Source organism: Mus musculus, chromosome 2 (assembly GCF_000001635.26).
Source record: "Mus musculus strain C57BL/6J chromosome 2, GRCm38.p6 C57BL/6J".
NCBI lineage: Eukaryota > Metazoa > Chordata > Mammalia > Rodentia > Muridae > Mus > Mus musculus.
In genome coordinates this window covers 172,322,508-172,340,122 of record NC_000068.7, presented here as the reverse complement: position 1 = coordinate 172,340,122, position 17,615 = coordinate 172,322,508, and the positions used below count along the sequence as shown (strand labels likewise).

Genomic DNA, 17,615 nt, shown 5'->3' with positions numbered 1-17,615 from the left:
CAGGTGATATAAGTAAAAGGAACCCCTCCCTCCCTCCCTCTTAAGTAGATTTTGATCATAGGATTTGCCATAGTCACAGAATGAAATTAGAGCAGCTAGGGATGCTGGGGAAACCTGAACTGAGGGGACATTTTGGAGATACACTCTCAGGGGCAAGGTAGAAATAAGGGACCTTAATCTTCTATGTTGATCTAAACTGAACACCTAGTAGCTCCCGAAATCTCAAATTGCCCCTTGGTACGGCACTGAAGACATCGAGATTCTCCTGTGTGATGATTTGTATATGCTCCACCCAAGGAATGGCACTATTAGAAGGTGTGGTCCTGTTGGAGAAGGTGTGTCACTGTGGACTTGGACTTTAAGACCCACATCCTAGCTGCTTGGAAGCCAGTATTCTGCTAGCAGCCTTCAGATGAAGATGTAGAACTCTCAGCTCAGCCTGTACCACGCCTGCCCAGATGCTGCCACGCTCCCACCTTAGTGATAACAGACTAAAACTCTGAACCTGTCAGCCAGCCCCAATTAAATGTTGTTTTTTTTTTTTATAGGAGTTGTCTTGGTCATGGTGTCTGTTCACAGCAGTAAAACCCTAACTAAGACATCCCAGAATATTCTGTGTACCACAATTTCTATACCTTTCTTCCCCTGGCGTGTTCATGCAGGATGTAGGGATGGAATTTTGGTCAGGGTGGCCTAATGGGGACTCAGGTTATGATTTAATTTGTTTCAAGAAAAGATGCAAACACACAGACTAAGGATCAATCACACAGCGTGGAGCTGGCTTGAACCTCACACCAATGACATTCTGGTGGCATCCTTCCTGTGCAGCCCATGGTGACCTGTAGCTGAGCTGGGGAGCCGGTGGCTGGTGATTACGTGTCCTGCTTTCCTTCCTTGGGGTTCTGATCCTGTCGGTATCTGTGTGCCCTTCTTCACGGGGCTCCTGGATGTTGTGTGCCGTCCTGAAGAAGTTGTGGTAAAGATATGGCGAGATTTCTGCAGCGTCTGCAGGTCTGGTCTCACGTAGATACAGCAAGAGAGATGACATGAAGAAAAACAGGGTTGGGACAGTGAGATGGCTCAGCGGGGAAAGGGTGCTTGCTGCCAAGACTGACAGACTGAGTTTGATCCCTGGGACCTGCAGAGTGGAAGGAGAGAACTGACTCTTACAAGTTGTCTTCTGACCTACATATGTGTATCATTGTGTGTGTGTGTGCATGTGTGTGTACATGCACGTGGGGGCACATGCTCGTGCACACACACACTTGTACACATGCACACAAGTGTGTGAGTGTGCACATGCATGCACGCGTGTGCACTCGCACACACACACACACGGACACACACACACGGACACACACTGAATCAACATGGGTGTGGATGGAACACATGCTCTCCCCAGAAGCCCTTAGGGGAGGGGCCATAGAGGCCGATGGAAACAAGCACCTTCAAACCTCACGCTTCAGCTCATGTTTATTGGAATTTAAAACAGAAATATGGTTGGTAGCATGCCCCCTTTACGTCTTTCTGATGGTCAGATTATGAGGTGATGGCTTTTTTGCAAATCAGACTCACAGCTGCACGACACGGAGGGAAGGAAGACACAGGAATCCAGGAAAATTGGCTGTTCGTCTCGAGAGTAATGAGGCAGACGGAGGCTGAGTGACAGGTGACGAGCCTTCCTTCCGAGGGAACAGCCTGAAGACCTCATTATAGAAAATGATTTCCTTCTGTAGCGGGAAGGAGAGGAGCCCGGCTTGGCTCACACTCTGAGCTGGTTCTCAGTGAATGGCAGAGCAAAGTATTGACTCTCATCCCACTGGAAGCTATTTGAAAGCAGGAGGGAGCTCAGCACAGTTTCTGTGGCCTCTGAGACATCATGGCCCTGCCTTCTGGTGTTCATGCCCCTGTCCTCCTGGGACTCACATCCCTGTGAAATCTGTCAGTGGCCCTGGCTCCTGGTGCTCAAGCCACTGTAAATCACCAACACCTGGGAACCATGCCCCTGTGAAATCTTATCTCAAAGCATTGCTCAGAAGGAAGGAGCATTGGTTAGCTTCCTCTAACCACAATGAAATACACAAGGCAAGGGATTTATAAAGAGGAAAGGTCTATTTAGCCACAGTGTGGGATAGCAGAAGGTTAAGCAAGACAAAATGCGTATGGGCCTGGGCTCTACAAGGGCAGGAGCCATGACAACATGGAGGAGCCATGACAACATGGCTACCGCTCCCTTCTGCTTCCCTTGGCTTGCGGTTCACTTTTCCCAGCAAGGCTGTCTGTTGAGTTGCCACCCGATGGTCAGGAGGCAAGCACACACCCGAGTGCTGCTGTAGTACTTTCCCAGGACTGGATGAAAGTGGGGTCAGACCGTGTTCATGGATATTCTGACATCGCTGCTCCCTTTAGTAGCGTTGCCTGTGTTTTTGCTGTTGAGACTGGTGTGCTTGAGAGTTATTTCCAAAGATCCAGGACCTCCGTGGTGCCCTCTCAGTCAGTGTTTATTGCTGTGAGGAGACACCATGGTCATAGCAACTCTTATAAAAGAGAGCACTCATAAGCCAGGCGTGGTAGCACACACCTTTAATCCCAGCACTCGGGAGGCAGAGGCAGGCGGATTTCTGAGTTCGAGGCCAGCCTGGTCTACAAAGTGAGTTCCAAGACAGCCAGGGCTATACAGAGAAACCCTGTCTCGAAAAACAACAACAAAAAACAAAACAAAACAAAACAAAACAAAACACAAGAGAGAGAGAGAGAGCGATAGAGAGAGAGCATTCATTTGGGTCTGGCTTATAGTGCCAGAGGTTTATTCCGTTATCAGCGTGGCGGGGAGCATGGCAGCACACAGGCAGATCTAAGGCTGGAGAAGAAGCTGAGGGCTCTACTGGACACACAGGCAGCAGGGAGAGCGAGAGACTCGGCTTGGAATAAGCTTTTGGAACCTTACCTTTTTGGAAAGACCACTCTTAGCGTTATGGTTTGTATAGGCTCAGCCCAGGAAGTGGCACTATTAGAGGGTGTGATCTTGTTGGAGTAGGTGTGTCACTGTAGGTGTGGGCTTTGTCTTAGCTGCCCAGAAGTCAGTCTTCAACTAGCAGCCTTCAGATGAAGATGGAGAACTCTCAGCTCTGCCTGCACCATGCCTGCCTGGATGCTGCCATGCTCTTGCGTTTGATGATAAAGGACTGAACCTCTGAAGCTGTAAGCCAGCCCCAATTAAATGCCCTTTATAAGAGTTGCCTTGGTCATGGTGTCTGTTCACAGTAGTAAAACCCTAACAAAGACACTTAGTTATACACTTCCTCCAACAAGTACACACCTCCTAATCCTCTCAAATAGTGCCACTCCCTGGTGACCAAGTATTCAAATCTATGAGCCCATGGGGGACATTCTCACGCCAACCGCACTGGTCCCATGATTGACACCATCTCTCGGCAGTAAGTACATGGATGGTCTCCTTTTCCAGCCCGTTGTCAGCACCGGACTTTGATCCTTGAATCCACTGGCCTCCCTCTAGTTCCCATTACTCATGGTGTCCTGAGCCCCCAGATCCTGCCAGCATCCTGTTCTCTGAGATACTCTCCCCCTGTTCACTTATCTCTTCAGTCAGTACACGTCTCCAACACATAGCTGTCAGGTGCTCTGACTCTTCATCCCTACCTAAGGATCGTGACATTATCTCTGGGGGTAAACAGATCAGAATTAAATTCTGGAGCTTGTTTGTGACTACTAGCTGTGTGGTCCCATGATCAGAAGAGAACTTGAGGGGCAGCCCGGAGAGATGTCTCAGAGGTGAAGAGGGCTTGCTGCTCTTGAGAAGAACTGAGTTCAGTTCCCAAAACTTGTATCAGCTGGCTCACAACCACTTGTCACCTAGCCTTAGAGGACCCAACTTCCTCTTGGCCTCCCTGGGCATTCTCATTCACATGACACCCCCCAATAACTAAATCAATAATATTAAAAAAAAACTCTTGAACCCCAGCTCTCTTGTTGCAATGTGGGAATAAGGAAACACACATCTCTGTGACTTCTGGGAAGCAACCTTTCCATGCATGGGCATTGTCTTAGGGTTTTACAGCTGTGAATAGACAACCATGACCAAGGCAAGTCTTATAAAGACAACATTGAATTGGGGCTGGCTTACAGGTTCAGAGGTTCAGTCCATTATCACCAAGTAGGAACATGGCAGCGTCCAGGCAGGCATGGTACATGAGGAGCTGAGAGTTCTCCATCTTCATCTGAGGGCTGCTAGCAGAATACTGACTTCCAGGCAGCTAGGATGAGGGTCTAAAAGCCCAAGAGTCATCTCTCTTTACCCTTTCACCTAATTCAGTGAGACAGGGGCTCTCAATGGAACCCAGAGCTCACTGATGTGGTTACTCTGGCTAGCCAGACTGCTCTGGAGATCTCCTGCCTCTGCTCCTTGAGGCTGGAGTAGCAGGTAGGACATCAAGCACACCTGGAATTCACCTGAACTCTGGGGAACTTCACACTTAGGCCCTTCCTTCCATCGAGCCGTCTTCCCAGTCCTGGATACGGACTGAATTCCAGACTGTCTTCATTTCTCTCCCGTGCTTTTGAGGAAGAATCGTGGCTGTAAACACAAGCTGGCCAGATTTTGGCTTAACCACTTCCTAGTGTGGCGCTGGGTACACGCCTGCTCCCCTCTACTTAGAGTGAACGCTGCGGGAGGCCTTTGTTGGACAGTGTCTCTAGTATGTTCAGCCTGGGCAGACCACAGGGTAAGAATATAGACAAGGAGAGTTAGTAATGAAGCTCTGGGCTTCCTCCCAGTTTCTTCCCTGTGGGCCTTCTCTCTCTGTTTCTACAAATCAGATGGAAGATCAGCCCAACGCATTGAGGCAAAGGGTTGTTTTATGGCTTCAGGCTTAGGGATCTGGTTGCCTAGCGTTAACACACACTCACCATGTGAGTAAGCATTAACTCACACTTACCATGTGAGTGAGCAAGCCCGTCCACACCTCTGACTTTCTCTTTCCTTGTCTGTAGACCAGGCACAAAGGCAGTCTCTGTTTTAGGAGAGATGGGGGGGGGGAGGGGGGAAAGGGAAAGAGGAGGGAAGGGGGAGGAAGGAGGGAGGGATGGGAGAGAGAGAGAGAGAGAGAGAGAGAGAGAGAGAGAGAGAGAGAGAGACTCAGTGTGTTCCCAGCATTAGTCAGGATGCTGTCGCCCCAAGGCCAGTATGTCAGTACATACCGGGTCCATTGTGGCTTTTCTCACTCACCTATTTTGAGAAGAAGCTGATAGGCGCATCTGGCCTAAGCTGGAGGGTGGGCAGCTCAGGACACAGCATCTCAGGTGCCTGGAACATTGAGCTGTTTGCGGAGAGGCGCTGATTGTAAGTCATCAGTGGCTGGGGAGTCGTTGACTGGAGGACAGAATTACAGAGCATTCCGAGAATTGTACTGCTTTTCAGAAAGAGCCCATCATTTCTGGGTACTCCGGCGGGATCCAGAAGAACTGGGCCGGTGAAGGGTGCTTTGTATGAAATGCTCGCTAATGGCAATGTGGGAAGCCATTACTAACACCAACGGACAGAGGGAACTCTGACTCAGGTCTGAGGAGCGTAGGTATGATGGCTAAAGTCAATATCTGAAAAGCCTGTCAGCCTGTTATACTGCAACAGTGGGAAATTTAAAAACTCAACAACAACAACTTCTTCTTCTTCTTCTTCTTCTTCTTCTTCTTCTTCTTCTTCTTCTTCTTCTTCTTCCTCCTCTTCCTCCTCCTCCTCCTCCTCCTCCTCCTCCTCCTCCTCCTCCTCCTCCTCCTCCTCCTCCTCCTTCTTCTTCTTCCTACTACGACTATAACTCTAACTTTCTCACACTTCCCTGTTGTGCCATCCCTGGACAGAGTGATGGTACGGGCCTGCAGAATGTGCCCCCCACTTCTTTGACCTATTTTGAACTGGCACTTTGGAGACCCTGTAGACATAGGGACAGCTCTAAAAAGGTGACCTTCTGCCACAGTGACATCCACCTCTGAAAGAATCCCAGTAGGACAGCAGCAGCAGGGAGAGGCTACTGTGACGAGGCCTGTCCTCGGAGACAAGGCCCAGCTGTGTCTCTGCACCATTCAGTCACTTCTGTCCCTTGCTGATGACCTCTTTCGACCGACCGGAGCCCCCAGGCACACAGCCCTTTCTGTGCTCAGAGTGCTGTATGAACTTCAGCCATCTGGCTGGGCTGTGACCTTCCAATCTGTTTGAGTTTCCTGTGCAGATGCAGACAGTGGGGTTTCTTTGGTTGGTTTACATATTGTCTGCTTATTTCACAGACTTGATTATGAAAGCTTTCGAGAGTGGGCAGAAAGAGCTTTCCTTAGGACTGGGAGCGAGCTTATTTACTTATTCAATGACTGCATCTTGATATCTTCTCGGTTCATTCCAAAAAGGAGGAATGGGGGAACGTTGAGGAGATACTGGGCCAAAGCAAGGACCAAACTCCAATTCTGAAGCTCCCGTCTAACATCAGAGGTCTTAGATGGCTCTACCCTCTGGCTTTGCTGCCTGCAGCATCTTTCCATCTCTCTTAGGTTGGTTCCACTCTGTGTGAAGCTCTCTCTGGCAGACATCTCAGGGAACGGGCACCTCCAACATCCTGTCATCTTCAATGCAATCCAGGCTTCATTTTCACAGGCAGTGGCCTCCCGGGGCTTTCATGAGGGGTGCCCATCATGGGCTGCACTCAGCAGATTTCCTTAACCATGGAGGAAGACCCTGCAAGCCTTAACTTCCATGTCCCTTGTGACTGTAAAGCCAGAAGCTCATGGTCCATGCTGCCAAATTTGCCTGCCTGCTTGGCATGACTTTGCCTGCCTGATTACCTCCTCCTTGAATTACATAGGCATACGTTTTGATTGCTGCTGCTTTGTAGGAATGGAAACTTTCTCAGACCTCTTCCTTTCAACAGTGGCAGGATCAGCTGGGTGGGGCCTTGTCCTGGAGGGCGACTCTCTTTCTTCCACATCTCATTGGGTCTCTGTCTTTCAGCACAAGCCTGGGCTCCGTCATTAAATCTCCTGGTGTGCTTCTTCTCCCTAGACTGTACATCTGGTGTTTCTTTTTGCCCTGCTTGCTCTTTTCCATTTAAAGGCGCGTAATAGAAGGGTTATTAATAACCGTGCAACAGAGCTAATATCAGTCTGTCCTGAAGTCTCGTCTTCCAATGAATTAGTCCCAGACTTTTCAATTTAGCAGGAAGCAGATCCTCTTTTTCAATTCTAGCTGTCTTGCTGTGCATTCCCTCACTCAACCCCATGTCCCCTCCTCCTCCCCTCCAACCTTCCTGTTCCTGTCCTCCACAAGGCTGTAGTACACCCATAAAACCTATTCTATTCTCCCTTCAGTATGTCTCCTATCGCAGTCCTTTCTTCTATGCCAGTGGTTCTCAACACTTTTTAGCAAAGCTCTGTCTCAAAAAACTATTTAATGTATGATTCACAAGAGTAGCCAGATTACAGTTATGAAGTAGCAACAAAAATAATGTTATGGTTGGAGGTTACCACAACATGGGGAACTGTATTAAAGGGTCATAACATGAGGAAGGTTGAGAGACATTGAGCTATGCCTTACCTCTCTGGGTCTATGGCTTGTGGCTTGGTTATCATGTATTTAACAGCTAGTATTTACATAAAAGTGAATACATGACATATTTATCTTTCTGGGTCTGTGTTACCTCACTCAGAATGATTTTTTTTCTAATTACACCCATTTGCCTGCAAATTTCATTATGTCATATTTATTTATTTTTTATAACAGCCGAGTGATACTCCGCTGTGTAAATGTACCACATTTTCTTTATCCATTCTGTTGAGGGGCATTTAAGGTGTTTGCAGTTTCTGGCCACTATGGTTAGAACAGCACTGAGCACGGTTGAGCAGGTGCCCCTGTGATAGGATGGAGCATCCTATGCCTAAGAGTGACATCGCTGGGGCTGGAGGTTCATTGACTCCGGCTTTCGCAGGAACTGCCGTACTCATTTCCATCGTGGCTGTGCAGTTTGCCGCAACGGAGGACTGTTCCCCTTGACCCACATTAAGGGCAAAAACCAACCACAGAATGTATCACCAGAATGGTCTTTAGTCCAGCTGCTGGTGCCCTCTGAAAGCTCCTGAGCTGGGCCTCCATAGCCCACATTGGTTTCAATACTATAGCCTTCCAGGCTCCTACTAGTATGACTCTTTAAGTAAGCCTTGCTCACAGCATTCAACGTTACAGCATTCACCTGCTTTCCTAGTCCAAACTCCCAAAGTATCTGCATTCTTTTTTTTTTTTTTTTCTGAGACAGTGTTTCTCTGTGCAGCCCTGGCTGTCCTGGAACTCACTCTGTAGACCAGGCTGACCTCGAACTCAGAAATCCACCTGCCTCTGCCTCCCAAGTGCTGGGATTACAGGCATGTGCCACCACTGCCCGACCCTCCGCATTCCTTTAAAGAGCAGCATGGCAGGCCAGTCACAGCAATACCTAACTCCAGCTACCTACTGCTGCTTTGGTTATTTTTCTATTACTGTGACAAGACACCATAACCATGGTGATTTATAGAAGAAAGCGTTTATCTGAGGCCTACCGTTTCAGAGACATGGTTAAGAGTCCTCATCCATCATGACAGAAGGTGGGTGAGCCCAGAGCTAGAGAAGTAGTCGAGAGCTTACATCTCAATCTGCAAACAGTATGGGGGGAGAGAGAACGAGAGAGAGAGAGAGAGAGAGAGAGAGAGAGAGAGAGATAACTAACTGGGGAGTGGTGTAAACTTTTAAAACCTCAAAGCCCATCCCCAGTGACACACCTCCTTAAACAAGGCCACGCCTCCCAATCCTTCTCAAACATTTCCACCTACTGGGGACCATGCATGAAGCAGATGAATCTATGGGGCCATTATCTTCCAAATCAGGACACAGATTAACAGTGGTGGGGTTACTTTTGGGAATACAGCAAGGTGGCTGCACAAATGATCTCTGAGAGACTGTAATGACACGGGCAGAACTTGTACAAGCTCAAGCCAGACTGAGGTCCCCGCACAGAGCAGTAGCTTCGTAAACCAGGGCCCAGGTCTAGCCAGGAAGCTGTTTGTAAAGGATAGCTGCTGGGGGAGGGAGAAGCGGCTGTCATCCATGGAGTGACACTGAGCATGCCCATTGCAGTCGAGGACCAGCTTCATGCTCAGGAGTCATTGGCCAATGCAAATTGGACTCCGAGTTTTTCAGTACCTTTGGTTTTTTTGTTTGTTTGTTTTCTTTCTTTTTAAAAATTCTCTTTCTTTTTCTCTTTTTAAGAGAGAGAGGAAGAACATGAAGTTGGGTGAGTAGGAAGTGGGGAGGGAGTTGGGGAATGGAAAAGAATATGATTATACATACCGTATGAAATTCTCAAAGAATACTAAATAAATAAATAAGACCCCCCATGGCTCTGTCAGACTCCCTGGGTTACACAATTTCCCAACTCTTGGTGATAATCCAAGTTTCCTCCTCTACTTGCCAAGAGAAAGCCTTTACTTCTCCTTTTCCTCCTCCTCTTCCTCCTTCTCTTTTCATTTAGACAGGCTCTCAAAATTGTCCAGGTGGCATTTGAACTCACTGACCTTGAACTTCTGATCCTTCTTTTTGTACCTTCCAAGTGCTGAGACGACAGGCTTGCACCACCCTGCATGGCACACGATGGAATCCAAGACTTCGTGCACACTAGGCTAGTACTTTGCCTCAGTCCTGGCCTTCAGTCTGCCCGAAACTTCATTAACCAGGGAAGATTGAATTAAACCTGCAAGAAGGGAGCCTCAGTCACACATCTGGAAGAACCCAGCCCAGCTTTGACTCTTTTGCACCTGCCCACCCTAAACCTCTCCCTTCTTCTAAAATCACCAGCACCTTTATTCTCTCCCACCAGGAAGAGAGATTTAAACCTCAGCCGTCTGACCTTCAGAAGATCTTCTCTTCTCTTCTCTTCTCTTCTCTTCTCTTCTCTTCTCTTCTCTTCTCTTCTCTTCTCTTCTCTTCTCTTCTCTTCTCGCCATACCCTGTTTAGCTGCTGCTCACAATAATAAACCTGTGTGGTGTCTCTCCTGTTAGTCTGTCTATTGTCTATTGTCTATTGCTTGTACTAAAACCATCGGACCTTCAGAGGAAAACAGAACACTCCCAAGGGCTCTAGTTAACATTGAACAAGATTCTTAATGAGATTTTTTTCTCCCATCGGTGAATGGTGCGGGAATACCCCTGCGTCCATGGGATGACAATATTCTGAGTTTGTTGGGTGCTTAATCCCATGATGCCCACCTCTTCCCACTGTAAGGAGTGCTGGTGATGATCATGGCCATGTTTGCAGCATCCTTTAGAGGAAGCGCAGGCTTAATGTTTCCAGCTGCTGTTGGTTCTTGGCACTACAACCCCAAAAGTCTGGCTTCATTTAAATTTTCAAGTAAGAGAACTGAGGCCTCAGAAAGGTGAAGGAGGATGGGGGTGCTATCCCACGTGGCTGGCCAGTTCCTGGGAGCTCTTCCTGTTCCCGTACATTTCTGGCATGCTTGATGGGGGAGAGCTGCTGGCTTTGTTGGGAGACACTAGGTAAGAGGTTTCAGGGGACTGCAGAAGCCACCCCGGCATGACGGCGAGTTGCGGAGTTGCGAGTTGCGTGGCTCTGAGGCTATCAAGTGCAGATTGCTTTGGTCAGTCGCCACAAGAGCGGCTCTCAGCACAGGGCACCCTTGTAGCAGACACCAATACCCAGAAGGTGGCGCTGTAGGCTCTCCCACGGCCACGATCACAGAGGCAGAGCTACAGCAGCCCATAACATTTGCGGTAGTTTTGTGAAAGCTGTAATTTGCAAATGTAAGTACTTAAAAGATGATTTTCCTGAGTTACAGAGTCTTTCCACCTTTCAACAAAACGCCTCTGTGTGAGTGCAAATTGCTTCTTGTGGGATGCTGCCATTCCTCCATCACACTGGGGGACACAGGGCTAAATACAAAGAAACGAACCATTGTTGGTTTATTTCCTTATTGAATATTGTTAGCATGTTCAAAACGATCCTGTGCTTGTACAAAAGGTACTATTCAATGAACATATCTCCAAAGAGTATTATGCAAACACAGCATGCACAGATCTGCAGTTGAGGGCTCTGGGCCTGAGAGACCCCGAGTGAGTGGCGGCTGTGGAACCAACATGGTGGCATGTAAATCCCATTCCAGAGTGGTGCCTGTTCACAATCCGGGTTATGGGTTACCAACTAAGGACCCTTAGCCGTGCAGACTGTTCCATTGGCTACTGGCTGGAGAAGGACAAGCAGGGTGAGCAGAAAGGAGAGATTTCTTGGGAAGACAAAGCATTGTCAGGGTGCAGCTGTAGTTGTGTTGGCTCTTTGCAGTTTGCTGGGGTAGAAGTCACATAGCCACATACAGTGGGAACTGACATACCATGGGGCAGGAGGTCATTCTAGAATTTGGGTTATCCTGGAGTCAGAGGTCACTCTGGAATTTAGGGTACACTGGGGTAAAGTTTGGGATATACTAGGGTGGGAGGTTGCTGGGATTTGGGATATGCTGGGGAGAAGTCTGTCTGAGATCTGGGATATACTGGATGGGAAGTCACTTCGGGATGCTAGTGGTCAGTCTTCGCATGCCCTGTGCACTGGAAGCTTACGTAATTGAGCAAACCAATAGAGGGAAGCACTGCGCAGGGGACCGTGTGTGTCTGAGGAGCCATTGCTCACTCGTTCCAGGCCAGTACTTCCCGGCTTGTATACCTCAAGTGACCAACCCTTTCATCAAAATGCTGCCGGAAGGAATCTGCCTCCTCCTACCCAGGGCTGGAGGCTGCTTCTGAATCCCCTGGCTCTGGCTTAGCATGTTGATTAAACTCTGATCAACAGGGTTGGTTGAGCAGAAGTCATGCTCCGTGTGTTGTGAACTCAGCCTGCAAAAGGTCTTCCCTGGTCCTGCTGTTGTTTCTAGAACTGCGGCTACCTCATGCACAGGTCTGGGTAGCCTGCTGGAGGCTGACACCCCAGCTAAGTGCCGCTGGGTAGCTGATGTCTGCTGAGCAGGAACCATCTCTGCAGGTTGTGAAGTGGTGGTTTGTCACACAGAAGACTCTGCTAATTGACTTGCGGGATGTAAAATCTCTTGTGTATTTCTCTCTCCCTCGTCTGTCTCTCTCTGTTTGTCTGTCTCTGTCTGTCTGTCTCTCCCCCTCTCTATTGGTCTGTCTCTCTCTGTCTGTCTCTGTCTCTCCCCCTTTCTGTCTCTCTCTCTGTTTGTCTGTCTCTGTCTGTCTGTCTCTCCCCCTCTCTGTTGGTCTGTCTCTCTCTGTCTGTCTCTGTCTCTCCCCCTTTCTGTCTCTTTCTCTCTGTTTGTCTGTCTCTGTCTCTCTCTCCTCCTCTCTGTCTTACTGTCTCTCTCTCCCCCTCTCTGTCTTTCTGTCTCTCCCTCCTTTCTGTCTTGTCTCTTCTGTCCCTGTCTCTGTTTCCCTCTCTCTCTCTCTTTCTCCCCCTCTATCTGTCTCTGTCTGTCTTTGTCTCTGTTTCTCTGTATCTGTCCCTGTCTCTGTTTCTCTCTCTCTTCCTGTCTCCCTGTCTGTTTGTCTGTCTGACTGTCTCTGTCTCCCTCTCTCTGTCTCTATCTCCCTCTCTCTGTCTCTGTCTGTCTCTGTCTCTGTCTCTGTCTCTTTTTATCCATGACTGAAAAGGACGAAGTATCATGTCAGGAAAGTGTAGAAGCAATGCAAGCTTTTGAATTTTTGGATTTTTATGGCATTTTTGAACATACTTGTTCTTTTGGTCCCTTTGCCCACTCTCCCTGCCCCATCCTGCTCAACTCTTGCTGGGTTCTCTCTTCCCTGAAATGTCCCCTCTGCCTTGATATCACATGTATTTTCCAAGCCTCACGTAAAGATGTCCGCTTTCTGCTAAGACCTCTTCTTCCCTCTCACTGTCTCCTCTCTAGCTTCATGGCTCACACGACCTAAGTCAGCAGGTGCTTTACCAGCTGGGCCGTCTTCCAGCCTTTACACCAGTTTTGGAGACATTAAAAAGCTCTTAAATACAATCTTGGTCATACGTGCCAACCAATAAGAAACAGATGTAATTCTCTTAGCGTCGCCAAAGTAGAAAAGAGGACAAAAAGTTTCAGGATGGGAGTGGCCTCTGCCTCTTGCAGGTGACCCTCGAGGTATTTGCTGGATGGTCTTACGAGAGACAGAGGAACGTGGCGCCTCGTACTGTCACACAGTGCAGCACAGCTTGCTGTCCTCCAGGTTCAGACTTGGAGAAGGCCCTCCTTTGTGCTCATAAAAGCTTTCAATGTCATTTCTATCCCGCAAGCCAGCTCTTCTGTGCAGGTAAATGCATTCAGCGTCGTTCCCATTTTGTGCAATGCAATTGCTTGGGCAAATGACTTGGGATAAGAGCAGGGGCTGGGATAAGAGCAGCGCTAGCTTTTAGAGCATATTCTCTTCAGGTGTGGACAGGGGACCACCTGCCCAGCATCACCTGGGACAGGGGACCACCTGCCCAGCATCACCTGGGACAGGGGACCACCTGCCCAGCATCACCTGGGACAGGGGACCACCTGCCCAACATTACTTGGGACAGGAGACCACCTGCCTATCATTAATTGGGGCAGGGGACCACCTGCCCAATATCACCTGGGACAGGGGACTGCCTGCCTAACACATCTGAGATAGAGGAGCACCTGTCCAGAATCACCTGGGGACAGGGGACCAACTGCCTAACATCTGGGATAGGGGACTACCTGCCCAGCATAACTTGGGACAAGGGACTCCCTGCCTAACATCACCTAAGACAGGGCATCACCTGGGACAGGGGACCAACTGCCCAATATCACCTGGGACAGGGGACTACTTGCCCAGCATCACCTGGGACACGAGACTACCAGCCTAACATCACCTGGGACAGGGGACCACCTACTCAGCATCACCTGGGACTGGGGACACCTGTCCAGAATCACCTGGGACTGGGGACACCTGTCCAGAATCACCTGGGACAGGGGACCACCTGCCCAGTATCACCTGGGCAAGAACAGTAGAAGGACTTCTTTGATTCACACATTTCTGGGTCCAAGCTGAAGACAGGTTCAGAGTCTGTGGCAAATAGTGCAACTGTCTGGAGTGCACTGGAAGGGGAAGGAGGAGGCACTGTTGCCCAGTGGTGAGTTCCTGGGAGACTTCCCCCCTTGTTAAGTAGAGAATCTTAAAGGTCTCAGTGAGATGCTGAGCTGTGACCTAGGAAGTGTGGAGGACTGGCTTTGATTTGGCTTCTAGAAGTGTGTGTGTGTGTGTGTGTGTGTGTGTGTGTGTGTGTGTGTGTGTGTGCATGTTCATGTGTATGTTCATGTTTGTACATCTGTGTGAATGTGTATTCCTGTGTGTGTTCATGTATGTGCATGTGTATGTGTGTGTGTATGTGTATATGTTTATGTGTATCTACGTATGCATGCGTGCGTGTGTGTGTGTGTGTGTGTGTGTGTGTGTATGTCCGGGCCTTATGCATGGTGAGCCCTACCACTAAGTTACACTCTCAGCTTTCGGGAGAGAGTTGCTTAATAAGGAAAGCTGACTTCGCGCAGGGAGAAAGGATCGACTCTGACAGAGAGACCGCTATCTGATTTAGGATGCTGCCATTTGGAATAAACTTTGTGTTATTGAAACCTGGCTGTGTCTCTAGTAAATCCCTAACGATTGTCGATTCCTGTGTAGTCAATTTCCCTGCCACGGAGGAACTTAAAGCAGTATTGACATTTTCTTATCAGCCGCATTCTTTCTGGTCAGAAGTTCAGATGAAATCTACGTATTTTATCTTTATGTGTCTGCGAGTGTTATCTCTCTGTGTGTATGTCATAGGAGTAAGGCTGTGACTGAGGCCAAAGGGAGTGTGGGATTCCCTGGAGCCATTGTCACAGGGGCATGGGAGCCACCTAAAGTGGGCGCTGGGAACGAAACTTCACATATCCATATACTTTTCATTAAGAGGTTGAATATAAGCACTTAAATTCAAGACAAATGAAACAGCGTTTGGATAAAAAGATTAAAACTGATACCAACTCAGTGTGCTTTTAAGCATTTTTTTCTAACATAATATTTTTACTGAAGATTTGGGAGTTTCACATAATGCACCCCAATGACGCTCATTTCCAAGTCCTCCCACCTCCAACTCCTCACCCCGTGACCACTCTCCCCACCACCCAACCCCCAAAAGAAGAAAGAAAATAGCAGAAGAAACCTGCACAAGTCCACCTGTGTTGCTCATACACCCACTGGAACACGGTCAAACTCCCAGGGGCCAACCCATTAAAGAAGCCGGAGTCCTTCCCCACCCCACCCCTGCCAGAAGCAATCAATTGTGCAGAGCTCACTTAAGCATCCTTACCATGCTTTTGTAAGAGTTCCCTTCCATGGCTTCCTGTCGAGGTTGTTACTTTTCAGGGGCGGGGAGGCGTTGTCACAGAAGCCTTCTAATGGCCCTCTCTCTCAACTAGCAGCAAGCATTCTTAACCACTGAGACACCTCGCCTGCTCCTCAGAAAGGATGCGTCTGTGTCACAGTAAATCTTTATTGTCAGTTTGGCTGAATTTAGAATCACCCAGGAGACAGCTTAGGCAGAAACCGTGAGGACATTTCCAGAGGAGTTTAACAGAGAAGGAGAGCCCGCCCTAAGGGCGGATTGAACTCTTCCATGGTCTAGGATCCTGGACTGATCCAGGGGGAGAAAAGGAGGAAGCCATTAAACACCCAACATCCACCACTTTCTGCCTGATGACCACAGACGGGACCAGCTGCCACATGCTGCCACTGCTGTATTTTCTGACCAGGAGGGATGGTATTCCTTTTTAGATCATGGACCCAAATCAACCTTTCTTCAATTCCGTTGCTACTATCAGGCATTTTGTCAGAGCAGTGAGATGTTCAAGGATGCCCTGGAGGGTGCACAAGGGCCAAGCACTCAGAGCTCATGGAGAAGCGCGCTCTCTCTTCCTCCCTCTCCCCCCTCTTCCTCCCTCCCTCCCTCTCCCTCCCTCTTAAAGATTTATTTATTTTATGTATATGAGCCTCCATGTGGTTGTTGGGAATTGAATTTTTAGGACCCCCGGTCAATTCTGCTCGCTCTGGTTGGCCCCGCTCGCTCGGGCCCAAAGATTTATTTATTATTATATATAAGTACACTGTAGCTGACTTCAGACGCCCCAGAAGAGGGTGTCAGATCTCATTATGGGTGGTTGTGATCCACCCTGTGGTTGCTGGGATTTGAACTCAGGACCTTAGGAAGAGCAGTCAGTGCTCTTACCCTCTGAGCCACCTCGCCAGCCCAGAAGCTGTCTCTTGAAGCAGGGTTGCCTCCTTCCTCATTTTAGAGCCAACCATGTTTGTCTCAAAGTGTCCTCCAAGGCCCCTTGTTTGGGAATGGGCTGGTCCCACAACTCTGTCACAGGGGTAGGGGAGAAAACAGTAAAACAGTCCAGGAACAAAAATATCGTGCCCCAAGAACAGCTGAGAAAGAAGGCAAATTGTTTCTAGCAGAGGTTACTATGGCCTATCTCATAATAGAAAAGTTCCTGTAATGGGAGATGAAGGAGATGAGAGAAGTTCAACCATGGAATGTCTCCACCATGGTGGAAAGGGAGTCACCATGAGCTGTCCAGCCATGGTGACAACCTGTCTTGATGTCTGTCTGTCTGTCTGTCTTTGTATCTATCTCTATCAATCAATAACCTGTCATCTATGTATGTATTTATCTCTATCAGTAATTGTCATCTATATATTTATATCTATAATCTAGTTGTCTGTCTGTCATCTGTCTGTCTGTCTGTCATCTGTCATCTACCCGTCACTTGCTATTTGTCCCTTTTACTTTTGATTGCTATATATACACTTAGTAAACTCGTCCACTCAGAACTGAAAGCATGGCCACCCCAGGTCATTCTCCAGACCATACAGAGCACTGGGTAATCCTAAAGGCACACAGCAGAGGCCAAGGTGCTCTTTACAACCTCACTTTGAAACCCGTGCACCACTGGTCTGTAATAGTCCATTAGTTAAGCACTGCTGTTCAATGCTGGGGCCACACAAAGGTGTGGATTCCAGGAAGTAAGACTACTGAGGACTCCTTTGGTGTCTGGCTAACCCACAACTGGTGTTCACTTCATGAAAATACTGGTAACCAATAGCAATAGCTACCTTCCCAGGCACTAAAAGCAATACTACTCCCACTCCCTTCACACGATCTTACAACAACACAGAAGTCACTTATCGGTTTTAAACATTTAGAGGCAAACTGCAGGGCAAATGTTAAAGACTCAGACCATGACTCCAGAAGGAATTATGAAGACTGTTAAGAAGCACAAAAGCCGTGGGGTTTTTGACAGGTTGTGAAGTGGACGGGAGGTGGCGGGGTGTGGGGGCAGAGAAAGAGAAACAGGAGTTACCAGGCATTTTACAAAAGCAGATGCTGTGGGGAAAGGGAGAGGCTGGCGTGAGCATGGTGGGCACACCTGTGCTACAAGCACTGTAGAGGCCAAGGGCTGAGGATCTGAGTTAGAGGCCAGCCTGGGCTACATAGCTGATTTGAGGGCAGTGTGGGCTATGTAATTAA

General features: G+C 48.5%; 1 long non-coding RNA gene across 1 annotated transcript; it reads right to left on the bottom strand.

Annotated features, from left to right (window-relative positions):
* Positions 1–1,455: 1,455 nt before the first annotated feature.
* Positions 1,456–15,789, bottom strand: Gm14273 (predicted gene 14273). The gene is made up of 5 exons (NR_166167.1): positions 15,396–15,789; positions 9,601–9,776; positions 8,590–8,682; positions 4,956–5,030; positions 1,456–2,507 (listed from the first exon to the last, which is right to left on the bottom strand). It is a non-coding gene; the product is annotated as a predicted gene 14273 (long non-coding RNA).
* Between the last annotated feature and the right edge of the window lie 1,826 nt (positions 15,790–17,615).